This window comes from Rhipicephalus microplus, unplaced genomic scaffold (genome assembly GCF_043290135.1).
Source record: "Rhipicephalus microplus isolate Deutch F79 unplaced genomic scaffold, USDA_Rmic scaffold_553, whole genome shotgun sequence".
Lineage (NCBI taxonomy): Eukaryota > Metazoa > Arthropoda > Arachnida > Ixodida > Ixodidae > Rhipicephalus > Rhipicephalus microplus.
This window is the reverse complement of record NW_027465113.1, coordinates 1-15,000: the sequence shown is the minus strand read 5'-3', so window position 1 is coordinate 15,000 and position 15,000 is coordinate 1. Positions and strand designations below refer to the sequence as shown.

Sequence of the window (15,000 nt, the reverse complement as noted above, 5' to 3'; positions counted from 1 at the left end):
GACGCGGTTTTTGCGCCGCCCCGGCTGACGCGGTTTTCGCGCCGCCCCGGCTGACGCGGTTTTCGCGCCGCCCCGGCTGACGCGGTTCGGACTTTGCACTTTTTGGCTGTGCCTGGCTGGCGGCCCACTCACTCGATCGCCAGGTCTGTTTGCCCCGGTGGTTCCACCGCCAGGCTTAAGCGCGAACTTTTTTTGTTTGTTTTCTTTTGATTAAGCGCAAGCTTTTTTCTTTGTTTTCTTTTGATTAAGCGCGGGCTTTTTTCTTTGTTTTTTTTTTTATTTCGCCCCGGCAGACGCGGTTTTTGCGCCGCCCCGGCTGACGCGGTTTTTGCCGCCCCGGCTGACGCAGTTCGGACTTAGCACTTTTCGGCTGTGCCTGGCTGGCGGCCCACTCACTCGATCGCCATGTCTGTTTGCCACAGTTTTCCCGGTGGTGCCGCACCCGGGCTCGCCCCGGCTGACGCAGTTTTCGCGCCGCCCCGGCTGACGCGGTTTCGTGCCGCCCCGGCAGACGCGGTTTTCGCGCCGCCCCGGCTGACGCGGTTTTTGCGTCGCCCCGGCTGACACGGTTCGGACTTTGCACTTTTCGGCTGTGCCTGGCTGGCGGCCCACTCACTCGATCGCCATGTCTGTTTGCCACAGTTTTCCCGGTGGTGCCGCACCCGGGCTCGCCCCGGCTGACGCAGTTTTCGCGCCGCCCCGGCTGACGCGGTTTCGTGCCGCCCCGGCAGACGCGGTTTTCGCGCCGCCCCGGCTGACGCGGTTTCGTGCCGCCCCGGCAGACGCAGTTCGGACTTAGCACTTTTCGGCTGTGCCTGGCTGGCGGCCCACTCACTCGATCGCCATGTCTGTTTGCCACAGTTTTCCCGGTGGTGCCGCACCCGGGCTCGCCCCGGCTGACGCAGTTTTCGCGCCGCCCCGGCTGACGCGGTTTCGTGCCGCCCCGGCAGACGCGGTTTTCGCGCCGCCCCGGCTGACGCGGTTTCGTGCCGCCCCGGCAGACGCAGTTCGGACTTAGCACTTTTCGGCTGTGCCTGGCTGGCGGCCCACTCACTCAATCGCCATGTCTGTTTGCCACAGTTTTCCCGGTGGTGCCGCACCCGGGCTCGCCCCGGCTGACGCAGTTTTCGCGCCGCCCCGGCTGACGCGGTTTCGTGCCGCCCCGGCAGACGCGGTTTTCGCGCCGCCCCGGCTGACGCGGTTTCGTGCCGCCCCGGCAGACGCAGTTCGGACTTAGCACTTTTCGGCTGTGCCTGGCTGGCGGCCCACTCACTCGATCGCCATGTCTGTTTGCCACAGTTTTCCCGGTGGTGCCGCACCCGGGCTCGCCCCGGCAGACGCGTTTTTTTTTTCTTTCGCCCCGGCTGACGCAGTTTTCGCGCCGCCCCGGCTGACGCGGTTTCGTGCCGCCCCGGCAGACGCGGTTTTTTGCGCCGCCCCGGCTGACGCGGTTTTTGCCGCCCCGGCTGACGCAGTTCGGACTTAGCACTTTTCGGCTGTGCCTGGCTGGCGGCCCACTCACTCGATCGCCATGTCTGTTTGCCACAGTTTTCCCGGTGGTGCCGCACCCGGGCTCGCCCCGGCTGACGCAGTTTTCGCGCCGCCCCGGCTGACGCGGTTTCGTGCCGCCCCGGCAGACGCGGTTTTCGCGCCGCCCCGGCTGACGCGGTTTCGTGCCGCCCCGGCAGACGCAGTTCGGACTTAGCACTTTTCGGCTGTGCCTGGCTGGCGGCCCACTCACTCGATCGCCATGTCTGTTTGCCACAGTTTTCCCGGTGGTGCCGCACCCGGGCTCGCCCCGGCTGACGCAGTTTTCGCGCCGCCCCGGCTGACGCGGTTTCGTGCCGCCCCGGCAGACGCGGTTTTCGCGCCGCCCCGGCTGACGCGGTTTCGTGCCGCCCCGGCAGACGCAGTTCGGACTTAGCACTTTTCGGCTGTGCCTGGCTGGCGGCCCACTCACTCGATCGCCATGTCTGTTTGCCACAGTTTTCCCGGTGGTGCCGCACCCGGGCTCGCCCCGGCAGACGCGTTTTTTTTTTTCTTTCGCCCCGGCTGACGCAGTTTTCGCGCCGCCCCGGCTGACGCGGTTTCGTGCCGCCCCGGCAGACGCGGTTTTTTTGCACCGCCCCGGCTGACGCGGTTTTTGCCGCCCCGGCTGACGCAGTTCGGACTTGGCACTTTTTGGCTGAGCCTGGCTGGTGGCCCACTCACTCGATCGCCATGTCTGTTAGCCACAGTTTTCCCGGTGGTGCCGCACCCGGGCTCGCCCCGGCTGACGCAGTTTTCGCGCCGCCCCGGCAGACGCGGTTTTCGCGCCGCCCCGGCTGACGCGGTTTTTGCCGCCCCGGCTGACGCAGTTCGGACTTGGCACTTTTTGGGCTGAGCCTGGCTGGCGGCCCACTCACTCGATCGCCATGTCTGTTTGCCACAGTCTTCCCGGTGGTGCCGCACCCGGGCTCGCCCCGGCAGACGCGTTTTTTTTTTCTTTCGCCCCGGCAGACGTGGTTCCCCCCCCCCCCTTTTCGCTCGCCCCGGCTGACGAGGTTTTCGCGCCGCCCCGGCTGACGCAGTTTTCGCGCCGCCCCGGCTGACGCGGTTTCGTGCCGCCCCGGCTGACGCGGTTTTCGCGCCGCCCCGGCTGACGCGGTTTTTGCGTCGCCCCGGCTGACACGGTTCGGACTTTGCACTTTTCGGCTGTGCCTGGCTGGCGGCCCACTCACTCGATCGCCATGTCTGTTTGCCACAGTTTTCCCGGTGGTGCCGCACCCGGGCTCGCCCCGGCTGACGCAGTTTTCGCGCCGCCCCGGCTGACGCGGTTTCGTGCCGCCCCGGCAGACGCGGTTTTCGCGCCGCCCCGGCTGACGCGGTTTCGTGCCGCCCCGGCAGACGCAGTTCGGACTTAGCACTTTTCGGCTGTGCCTGGCTGGCGGCCCACTCACTCGATCGCCATGTCTGTTTGCCACAGTTTTCCCGGTGGTGCCGCACCCGGGCTCGCCCCGGCTGACGCAGTTTTCGCGCCGCCCCGGCTGACGCGGTTTCGTGCCGCCCCGGCAGACGCGGTTTTCGCGCCGCCCCGGCTGACGCGGTTTCGTGCCGCCCCGGAAGACGCAGTTCGGACTTAGCACTTTTCGGCTGTGCCTGGCTGGCGGCCCACTCACTCGATCGCCATGTCTGTTTGCCACAGTTTTCCCGGTGGTGCCGCACCCGGGCTCGCCCCGGCAGACGCGTTTTTTTTTTTTTCTTTCGCCCCGGCTGACGCAGTTTTCGCGCCGCCCCGGCTGACGCGGTTTCGTGCCGCCCCGGCAGACGCGGTTTTTTGCGCCGCCCCGGCTGACGCGGTTTTTGCCGCCCCGGCTGACGCAGTTCGGACTTAGCACTTTTCGGCTGTGCCTGGCTGGCGGCCCACTCACTCGATCGCCATGTCTGTTTGCCACAGTTTTCCCGGTGGTGCCGCACCCGGGCTCGCCCCGGCTGACGCAGTTTTCGCGCCGCCCCGGCTGACGCGGTTTCGTGCCGCCCCGGCAGACGCGGTTTTCGCGCCGCCCCGGCTGACGCGGTTTCGTGCCGCCCCGGCAGACGCAGTTCGGACTTAGCACTTTTCGGCTGTGCCTGGCTGGCGGCCCACTCACTCGATCGCCATGTCTGTTTGCCACAGTTTTCCCGGTGGTGCCGCACCCGGGCTCGCCCCGGCTGACGCAGTTTTCGCGCCGCCCCGGCTGACGCGGTTTCGTGCCGCCCCGGCAGACGCGGTTTTTTTGCGCCGCCCCGGCTGACGCGGTTTTTGCCGCCCCGGCTGACGCAGTTCGGACTTGGCACTTTTTGGCTGAGCCTGGCTGGTGGCCCACTCACTCGATCGCCATGTCTGTTAGCCACAGTTTTCCCGGTGGTGCCGCACCCGGGCTCGCCCCGGCTGACGCAGTTTTCGCGCCGCCCCGGCAGACGCGGTTTTCGCGCCGCCCCGGCTGACGCGGTTTTTGCCGCCCCGGCTGACGCAGTTCGGACTTGGCACTTTTTGGGCTGAGCCTGGCTGGCGGCCCACTCACTCGATCGCCATGTCTGTTTGCCACAGTCTTCCCGGTGGTGCCGCACCCGGGCTCGCCCCGGCAGACGCGTTTTTTTTTTCTTTCGCCCCGGCAGACGTGGTTCCCCCCCCCCCCCCTTTTCGCTCGCCCCGGCTGACGAGGTTTTCGCGCCGCCCCGGCTGACGCAGTTTTCGCGCCGCCCCGGCTGACGCGGTTTCGTGCCGCCCCGGCTGACGCGGTTTTCGCGCCGCCCCGGCTGACGCGGTTTTTGCGTCGCCCCGGCTGACACGGTTCGGACTTTGCACTTTTCGGCTGTGCCTGGCTGGCGGCCCACTCACTCGATCGCCATGTCTGTTTGCCACAGTTTTCCCGGTGGTGCCGCACCCGGGCTTGCCCCGGCAGACGCGTTTTTTTTTTTTCTTTTCGCCCCGGCTGACGCAGTTTTCGCCCCGCCCCGGCTGACGCGGTTTCGTGCCGCCCCGGCAGACGCGGTTTTTTGCGCCGCCCCGGCTGACGCGGTTTTTGCCGCCCCGGCTGACGCAGTTCGGACTTTGCACTTTTTGGCTGAGCCTGGCTGGCGGCCCACTCACTCGATCGCCATGTCTGTTTGCCACAGTTTTCCCGGTGGTGCCGCACCCGGGCTCGCCCCGGCAGACGCGTTTTTTTTTTCCTTCGCCCCGGCAGACGTGGTTCCCCCCCCCCCCTCCGTCTTTCTTTTTGTTTTTTTTTTCGCCGCGGCTGAAGTGGATTTTTCGGTGCCTCGACGCCCCGGTAGTCGCGGTTTTTCCGTTTCCGCACGGCCCCGGCTGACGCTGCTCGGTCACAGTCGCCTTTTGTGAGGATTGCAGACTTCTTGAGCGCGGGTGTTTTTTTTTTGTTGTTGTTGTTGTTTTATTACGCATTCGCTCCAGCAGACGCTGTTTAGACTTTTTGTTTCCTCTTTTATCCTGCGACGAGGTGACGAGGTTTATTCGGTGCCCCGCCGCCCCGGCTGAAGTGATTTTTCCTGTCCCGTGCCGCCCCGGCTGACGCGGTTGGGACTTCGCGTTTGTTCGGCCGCCACGGGTTTTGGCGCACTCGCTCGGTTGCTTGTTGTTGCCACTTGTTGCGAACCCAGGTTTCTTGAGCGAGCGCGGGCGTTTTTTCTTCCTTTCTTTCTTTGTTCTATGTGTTAGCGAATCGGCCTTTAATATCACACGAGGACTCACAACCAACAATTTTCAGTTTGAAGTGTAAAAAATCTGCAGGTGTTGACGTAACTGACTTGCCCCGTACCCTTGAGTACATCCATGAAGTTCTCGTAGTACTACTAAATCGCATTATTCCAAGTGGAGAAATTCCCATAAACTTGCAAACCTCTACACGAAAATCGGTGCGCGTGATAAAGTTGAAAATTATCGTCCGATATCAAATGTGCCTTCTATAACACAAATTCTAGGAAAAAAAAAAAAAAACACTTGTTCGCCGTTCTCTGCGCCGTGACTGGCAGCACTCCGGCGAAGCGAAACGGGGTCGATTCGAGCACGATATCGGCGTCTTTCGACGTGCTCGCCGGCGACCGTCGCACGAGTACGTCGCACGAGCGCGTCTGCCGGGGCGCCGTTTGCGAAGCCGACGCAAAAGTGGGAACCGCCGCTCGGATGATCGCCGCTTTCGGCAGAGTGAGTGTTGGCACTCCGGGGAAGCGAAACAGCGTGAATGCGCCCACGAAATCGGCGTATTTTGAAGTGCCCGCCGGCGACCGTCGCACGAGTACGGTAAAGCGCGTCAGCCGGGGCGTAGTTCGGGACGCCGACGAAAAAGTGGGAAGCGCAACTCGGATCTTCGCCGTTTTTGCAGGAGTGAGTGGCGGCCCTCCTGCGAGACCAAGAAGCATCGATTCGTGCACGAATTCGGCGCCTTTCGACGTGATCGCCGGCGACCGTCGCTCGAGTAGGGCAAACCGCGTCTGCCGGGGCGGGCTTCGGGACGCCGATGCGAAAGTGGGAAACGCTGCTCGGATGTTCGCCGTTTTTGGCCGAGTGAGTGCTGGCACTCGGGCGAAGCCAAACGGGGCCGATTACGGCACGATATCGGCGTCTTTCGACGTGCCCGGCGGCGACCGTCGCACGAGTACGGTAAACCGCGTCAGCCCGGGCGGAGTTCGGGACGCCGATGCGAAAGTGGAGAACGCCGCTCGGATCTTCGCCGTTTTTGGAGGAGTGAGTGGCGGCACTCCGGAGAAGCCAAGGAGCGCCAATTAGCGCACGATATCGGCGTCTTTCGACGCGCTCGCCGGCGACCGTCGAACGAGTAGGGCAAACCGCGTCTGCCGGGGCGGGGTTTACGACGCCGACGCAAAAGTGGGAACCGCCGCTCGGATGTTGGCCGTTTTTGGCAGAGTGAGTGCTGGCACACCGGCGACGCGAAAGAGCGCGAAAGCGCCCACGAAAGTGGCGTATTTGGACGTGCTTGACGGCGACCGCTGCAGGAGTACGAAAAACCACGTCAGCCGGGGCGAGCGACCCACGGCGGTCTGGGTGCTTATCGCTGCTATTATAGGGGCACCCCGGCAGACGCAGAAAAAAAAAATTTTTTTTCGACCTTCTTTTTTGCTGGTCGAGCTCGGGTAACCCAGGTCGCAATGGGAGCCGCGCACGAAAGCGGCGTCGCGAGACGCGTTCGCGGTCGCTAGTCGCACGAGCTCGGCAACCGCGTCAGCCGGCGCGGAGTTCGGGATGCCGACGGCTAAGTGGGTACCGCTGCTCGGATGTTCGCCGTTTTTGGCCGAGTGAGTGCTGGCACTCCGGCGAAGCGAAACGGGGCCGATTCGGGCACGATATCGGCGTATTTCGACGTGCTCGCCGGCGACCGTCGCACGAGTACGGCAAAGCGCGTCTGCCGGGGCGAGGTTTGCGATGCCGACGAAAAAGTGGGAAGCGCCGCTCGGATCTTCGCCGTTTTTGCAGGAGTGAGTGGCGGCCCTCCTGCGAGACCAAGAAGCATCGACTCGCGCACGATATCGGTGTCTTTCGACGTGCCCGCCGGCCACCGCCGCACGAGTACGGCAAACCGCGTATGCCGGGGCGGGGTTGGCGACGCCGACGCAAAAGTGGGAACCGCCACTAGGATGTTCGCCGTTTTTGGCAGAGTGAGTGCTGGCACACCGGCGACGCGAAAGAGCGCGAAAGCGCCCACGAAAGTGGCGTATTTGGACGTGCTTGACGGCGACCGCTGCAGGAGTACGAAAAACCACGTCAGCCGGGGCGAGCGACCCACGGCGGTCTGGGTGCTTATCGCTGCTATTATAGGGGCACCCCGGCAGACGCAGAAAAAAAAAATTTTTTTTCGACCTTCTTTTTTGCTGGTCGAGCTCGGGTAACCCAGGTCGCAATGGGAGCCGCGCACGAAAGCGGCGTCGCGAGACGCGTTCGCGGTCGCTAGTCGCACGAGCTCGGCAACCGCGTCAGCCGGCGCGGAGTTCGGGATGCCGACGGCTAAGTGGGTACCGCTGCTCGGATGTTCGCCGTTTTTGGCCGAGTGAGTGCTGGCACTCCGGCGAAGCGAAACGGGGCCGATTCGGGCACGATATCGGCGTATTTCGACGTGCTCGCCGGCGACCGTCGCACGAGTACGGCAAAGCGCGTCTGCCGGGGCGAGGTTTGCGATGCCGACGAAAAAGTGGGAAGCGCCGCTCGGATCTTCGCCGTTTTTGCAGGAGTGAGTGGCGGCCCTCCTGCGAGACCAAGAAGCATCGACTCGCGCACGATATCGGTGTCTTTCGACGTGCCCGCCGGCCACCGCCGCACGAGTACGGCAAACCGCGTATGCCGGGGCGGGGTTGGCGACGCCGACGCAAAAGTGGGAACCGCCACTAGGATGTTCGCCGTTTTTGGCAGAGTGAGTGCTGGCACTCCGGCGAAGCGAAAGAGCGCGAATGCGCCCACGAAAGTGGCGTGTTTGGACGTGCTTGACGACGACCACCGCAGGAAAACGAAAAACCACGTCAGCCGGGGCGAGCGACCCATGGCGGTCTGGGTGCTTATCGCTGCTATTATAGGGGCACCCCGGCAGACGCAAAAAAAAAAAAATTTTTTTTCGACATTCTTTCTTGCTCGTCGACCTCGGGTGACCCAGGTCGCAGTGGGAGCCGCGCACGAAAGCGGCGTCGCGAGACGGCTTCGCGGTCGCTAGTCGCACGAGCTCGGCAACCGCGTCTGCCGGGGCGGAGTTCGGGACGCCGACGGCTAAGTGGGAACCGCCGCTCGGATGTTCGCCGTTTGTGGCCGAGTGAGTGCTGGCACTCCGGCGAAGCCAAACGGGGCCGATTCCGGCACGATATCGGCGTCTTTCTACGTGCTCGCCGGCGACCGTCGCACGAGTACGGCAAAGTGCGTCTGCCGGGGCGGGGTTTGCGACGCGTACGCAATAGTGAGAACCGTCGCTCGGATGTTCGTCGTCTTTCGCCGAGCCAGTGCTGGCACTCCGGCGAAGCCGAACGGAGCCGATTCGGGCACGATATCGGCGTCTTTCCACGTGCTCGCCGGCGACCGTCGCACGAGTACGGTAAACCGCGTCAGCCGGGGCGGAGTTCGGGACGCCGATGCGAAAGTGGGAAGCGCCGCTCGGATCTTCGCCGTTTTTGGAGGAGTCAGTGGCGGCACTCCGGTGAAGCCAAGGTGCGCCAATTCGCGCACGATATCGGCGTCTTTCGACGTGCCCGCCGGCCACCGTCGCACGAGTACGGCAAACCTCGTCTGCCGGGGCGGGGTTTGCGACGCCGACGCAAAAGTGGGAACCGCCGCTCGGATGTTCGCCGTTTTTGGCAGAGTGAGTGCTGGCACTCCGGCGAAGCGAAAGAGCGTGAATGCGCCCACGAAAGTTGCGTATTTGGACGTGCTTGACGGCGACCGCCGCAGGAGTACGAAAAACCACGTCAGCCGGGGCGAGCGACCCACGGCGGTCTGGGTGCTTATCGCTGCTATTATAGGGGCACCCCGGCAGACGCAGAAAGAAAAAAAAAAAAAAAAATGGGGACATGGCGTGCGTCACCGTGCGGCTTCGCAGCGTTGCCGAAGTCGCCGAGCCCTTCGACTGAGCCGAACGGCGGACAGGGAACGTTGGTCGGCCGTTCTAACCTGTCGGTGCCACGCCGAGACGTCGTTAAGGAAAACCGCGTCGTGGGCCTCTACGACGCCGTCGAGTCGTTGTACGTTTGGTGTCCAGCGTGTCGGCGGCGAGTAGCGGACACGTCGTTCACGACTTCGGTCTTTCGCAGTCGACGCGAACTTGCGGAGAGTCGTGGTGCCTCACGTTTTCGGCAGAAACCGCGGCGGAATTTTCCCGTGCGTGCGCGCACGACCTCGGTGCTGTGCCGTCAGCGTAGTGTTGCACAAACTCGTGGCCTACCCAAGGTGCGGTACGTTTGCGGCCGTATCCTCGGTGGGAATTTCGTGAGTAGGGTCGCAAATTCTACGACCTCGGCGGGTTTGAGAGCGACGTAGACTTGTGGCACGCTCAACGTGCCACACGTTTCGGGGCACACCCGCGGTGAAATTTTCTCGAGTACGCTCGTATTAGTGCCCAAGGAGGTCTGGGTACTTATCGCTGCTATTATGTGGGGGTTCTCGTGAGCGGCGTACGCGAAAGCGACCGGGTGTCTGATATGCGGCGGGCTTCGGCCTCGTCAAGCGTGTCCTCGGGTCTGCTCCAGGGGAATCCACGGCAGTCGTCTGCAGCCTCATCCGCTTGATGCGTTAGGGGCTGGTTGTCGGACGGTGCCGTTTTACCACGATATCGAGGTGTGTTCCGTGTCGTCCTCGGGCGATTCAGATGCGAAAGCGCCGAAGACGCGGGCGTGACCCGTCGTCTGGCGGCTTTGCAGTCTCGGCTCCGTTGCTAGTTCCGGCCGGTCCACCGACAGTGCAGCGGGCTTGGGCAACCCGCACGGCGCGACCGAGTCGATGCAACGAAAAAGAGCGAGCATGAACGTGCTTCTTGCCGCACGGCTCCCACTCGTCTTTCGGGAAGGTTGTGCCGTAGCGAGCTCGAACGCCGTCATCTCGGAGTGCAAAATAAGCGTGTTGGGGCGCCTGAAGGTGGCCTCCGCCGCACACAGACTGCGTCCGGCCCGCCGAAGGCGAGGACGGACGCGCAGTCGAACGATTACCTGGTTGATCCTGCCAGTAATCATATGCTTGTCTCAAAGATTAAGCCATGCATGTCTAAGTACATGCCGAAATAAGGCGAAACCGCGAATGGCTCATTAAATCAGTTATGGTTCCTTAGATCGTTTCTTCCTACTTGGATAACTGTGGCAATTCTAGAGCTAATACATGCAGTGAGCCTGGAGCCCTTTGGGTAACGGGTGCTTTTATTAGACCAAGATCGATCGGGTTTCGGCCCGTATTGTGTGGTGACTCTGGATAACTTTGTGCTGATCGCATGGCCACGAGCCGGCGACGTTTCTTTCAAGTGTCTGCCTTATCAACTTTCGATGGTAGGTTACTTGCTTACCATGGTTGTTACGGGTAACGGAGAATCAGGGTTCGATTCCGGAGAGGGAGCCTGAGAAACGGCTACCACATCCAAGGAAGGCAGCAGGCGCGCAAATTACCCACTCCCGGCACGGGGAGGTAGTGACGAAAAATAACAATACGGGACTCTTTTGAGGCCCCGTAATTGAAATGAGTACACTCTAAATCCTTTAACGAGGATCAATTGGAGGGCAAGTCTGGTGCCAGCAGCCGCGGTAATTCCAGCTCCAATAGCGTATACTAAAGCTGCTGCGGTTAAAAAGCTCGTAGTTGGATCTCAGTTCCAGACGAGTAGTGCATCTACCCGATGCGACGGCTCGGACTGAACATCATGCCGGTTCTTTCTTGGTGCACTTCATTGTGTGCCTCGAGATGGCCGGTGCTTTTACTTTGAAAAAATTAGAGTGCTCAACGCAGGCGAGTCGCCTGAATAAACTTGCATGGAATAATAGAACAAGACCTCGTTTCTGTTCTGTTGGTTTTTGGAATACGAGGTAATGATTAAGAGGGACGGACGGGGGCATTCGTATTGCGGCGCTAGAGGTGAAATTCTTGGACCGTCGCAAGACGAACTACTGCGAAAGCATTTGCCAAGAATGTTTTCATTGATCAAGAACGAAAGTCAGAGGTTCGAAGGCGATCAGATACCGCCCTAGTTCTGACCATAAACGATGCCAACCAGCGATCCGCCTGAGTTACTCAAATGACTCGGCGGGCAGCTTCCGGGAAACCAAAGTATTTGGGTTCCGGGGGAAGTATGGTTGCAAAGCTGAAACTTAAAGGAATTGACGGAAGGGCACCACCAGGAGTGGAGCCTGCGGCTTAATTTGACTCAACACGGGAAAACTTACCCGGCCCGGACACTGGGAGGATTGACAGATTGAGAGCTCTTTCTTGATTCGGTGGATGGTGGTGCATGGCCGTTCTTAGTTGGTGGAGCGATTTGTCTGGTTAATTCCGATAACGAACGAGACTCTAGCCTATTAAATAGGTGCGGGGTTCCCAGCACCTTACAACCTTCTTAGAGGGACAAGCGGCTCCTAGCCGCACGAAACAGAGCAATAACAGGTCTGTGATGCCCTTAGATGTCCGGGGCCGCACGCGCGCTACACTGAAGGAAGCAGCGTGTCTTTATCCCTGTCTGAAAAGACTGGGTAACCCGTGGAACTTCTTTCGTGATTGGGATAGGGGCTTGCAATTGTTCCCCTTGAACGAGGAATTCCCAGTAAGCGCGAGTCATAAGCTCGCGTTGATTACGTCCCTGCCCTTTGTACACACCGCCCGTCGCTACTACCGATTGAATGATTTAGTGAGGTCTTCGGACCGATGTCCGGCGCGGCCTTTCGGTTGCGCCGGTCTGTTGGAAAGATGACCAAACTTGATCATTTAGAGGAAGTAAAAGTCGTAACAAGGTTTCCGTAGGTGAACCTGCGGAAGGATCATTAACGGATTGTGAAGGGTGAGCGCCTCAGCTGCGTCTGCGCCCGACACTTTCTGCCGCTGACCCCGTTTGGACGCGGGGTCGGCTTTTCCCCACGGGGCTGCCTGAATGTGGAGCGGCACCCCGTGACAAATTGTTGCGCCCAGCGGACGCCAACACCGCGACCTTGGACGGTCGGCCAGGTGGCGGACGCGGGTACAAACGGCGCAACGCACTCATAGGTCGGCTTTCGACCCGCCACTGCACCGTGGCTCGAAGCGCTCGAAATGCGCGACCCGACCGCTGCGGGACCGCCTAGTACTGTAAACAGGAGCGGCGGAGCGCGAACGGCGAGTCGTGGTTACGTCGGTAGAAGGCGAGGCTGCGCGTTCCCGAAACGCCAGCCGAGTGCCCTCCCGACCGTTCGAGCGTGCAAGAACGAGACCCGACAATCGCGCGGCGACTGCCAAGTACGAGAGGAACGGCACAAGCGTCGGCGGTCGGTCAAGGAACTGGCGATGTGACGGGTCCGCTGTGCACCAGTGCATACCGTCCCGCCGTCCGCGGCAAGCGCCTCCGCGTCCTCGGGTGACGGAGGCTGCCGGTCGGTTCTTGCAGGCGAGGGATCTCGCTGGCACCGGTTCGCGTTGACGCGCGGCCGGTCATGGCACGGCGATGCGACGGCCGAGGTGCGCAGTACTCGATGGAGGAACCGCACGCTCCGATGACCGTCCCGCCCTCCGCGGCGTATGCGTACCGACCGTAATGGTTGCAGCAGCGCCGGCCGGCTTTTGAATTCGCCACACGAAACACGGTGCGAGATCGCGGTTAGGGGAGCGTCGACGTTGCCAGGCGTTTTGCTTGCTGCCGAGGGAAAGGCGGCACGGCCACGTCGCGCTCGTCGCGATTAGCGGGTCTGCGCGCTTTGGGAAGGTGCCGCAACGACTTGCCGAAAGAGGAAGCACGGAAGAACGAGGGACTTGGACGTCCCGACAATTGAACGCACTTGCGGCCAGGCCCTTGCTGGCTTCGTTCTTCCGCCTCGAGTAGGCTCGTACGCGGCTCCGGCGCCGAAAGTGGTCCTTGGCACCGACTTCGGTGGACGTGGGAAGTGCCGCGCAAGTACGGCGCGCCTGGCTCCACCTGTTGGCTAAAGTAGGCAGCCGGATCGGCATTTTGGTGTGCGGTGGCAAACCGTGGATGCGAAAAAAGCTTGTGCGATTTCGTGGAACAAAAAGCGGGGGTCCCCCTTTTTATGCGGAGGAGACCGACCCGCCTGCCGTGGTGAACCGCGACGCCACGGTAAAAACGGGAGAGGCTTGTCGATGGGACCGTGCATCCCGCGCTCCACGGAGGCCGGGAGGCGGCCGCCCGAGGAAATGTGTAGCCGTCGAGGCCCGCATCTGCGTGCACTCTTATCCAAATGGGTGTACCGCAGGCATTTTCTGGTTAGGCGGGCCAATGAGAGCGAGCACACAACGATACCTACGGGTCCGGCTTGGAGAACCGGCTTCGACGCCTCCCGAGTATTTATAGAGGGGTGGACCACGAAAGCACTCGCAAGTAGCGAAAGCGAAACGCCGTCCGAAACACACCGTTTGCTCGATTTGCGGCAGCCGAAAAAGGCGCGGCAGAGTTTTGGAGTCCAAGCGTGCGCTGAAAAGCGCCCTTCTTGGCCACTGTTTGGCCGAGTGCCAGAAACGTTTGGTTTTGACTGTACGGAATTGAACAAACACTTTTTCACGACTCTAAGCGGTGGATCACTCGGTTCTCGGGTCGATGAAGAACGCAGCCAGCTGCGAGACTTGGTGTGAATTGCAGGACACACTGAGCACTGATTCTTTGAACGCACATTGCGGCCTTGGGTCTTCCCTTGGCTTCGTCTGTCTGAGGGTCGGATCACATATCAAGAGAGCCTTCGGCGCACAAGGGAACGTGAGCCGTCGACTCGTTTTGACCGCGTCGGCAACACGGACAGCACGCTGAACACCTCACAGCGAGCGCCAACAGCGGCCACTCAAGGGCGAGACGGTGGCGACCGTCGTGCCAGAGCCCAACCGAAACGGGGGCGACCGACTGCATTGAGGATGTGGCACCTCGTTGAGACCGCCGCAGGACTTCGAGTCGGAAGGAAGCCTGCAGGGAAAGTGCGGTCGAGGTTGCGTACTCCTCTCTGCGACCGGGCGCGCAAGAGCTGCGAGAGCCACGGACGCGCAACTTTAACGCACGGTAAACACGAGGAGCGAAAGCCGGCCAGCAAAGCTTCTCCAGCCGTGCGCAAAGTGCGCGAGATCGCAGCCTTGCGTTGCGCTTGTTGCCCTCGAAGTAAGCAGGGTGTCCCGTAGACCGGGCGCTCGAACACGCTGCGGGGCCGTGCCTCCTCCAGGCTTTGCCGCGCGAACAGGGAACGTTCGCGCGCAAAGCGCAGGGAGGTGAGGAGGCTGCGCCCGACGTTTGCGGTTCGCTGCGTACGCGGTTGATGCGGAGAGCACGGCGCGACGACTTGCCGCGAAGCGGAAAAAGTCTCCCGCACGAGTTGGCGAAACGTTGGCGAAGCTTAAGGCGTTCTCGTCGTAGTCCGCCGTCGGTCTAAGTGCTTCGCAGTTCCCGTCCCGTTCAAAAAACTGGGCCACTCCAGTTGGGGCGGGGGCGACGCTACACGAGACGATGCCTCTCGCCAGGCTGCGTGGCTGCCCTTGCGGCGGCGGCGACTGGCCTCGGCGGTGTTTGGGCTTTCGACACGGTCGTTTATCACGCAACTGCTCGGACGACGCACGCGCGCAGCGGAATGCCGCTTGCCAGCCTTGTGAAGATGTGACCCTGTACAGGGTTGCGGGCGCACTTGGTAGGGCGTCGTACTCGGTTCGCGATGGGTTTACGAACGTGTCCCGTCACTTCCACGTCACACCGGTTGTGCGCCGCACGCGTGCAGCGGGGAAGCCGATTGCCAGCCTTGTGAAGAAGTGGCCCTGTACAGGGTTGCGGGCGCACTTGGTAGGGCGAGCGCACGCGGTCGTGCAGGAAGTTGATGGAAGCGAATGTA

At 62.0% G+C, this 15,000-nt stretch overlaps 2 non-coding genes across 2 annotated transcripts; both read left to right on the top strand.

Annotated features, from left to right (window-relative positions):
• The first annotated feature begins 10,167 nt into the window (after positions 1 to 10,167).
• On the top strand, positions 10,168 to 11,982 carry LOC142795123 (small subunit ribosomal RNA). Its single transcript, XR_012892777.1, has one exon. It is a non-coding gene; the product is annotated as a small subunit ribosomal RNA (ribosomal RNA).
• A 1,719-nt stretch (positions 11,983 to 13,701) lies between these two features.
• On the top strand, positions 13,702 to 13,854 carry LOC142795116 (5.8S ribosomal RNA). Its single transcript, XR_012892772.1, has one exon. It is a non-coding gene; the product is annotated as a 5.8S ribosomal RNA (ribosomal RNA).
• Positions 13,855 to 15,000: the final 1,146 nt, after the last annotated feature.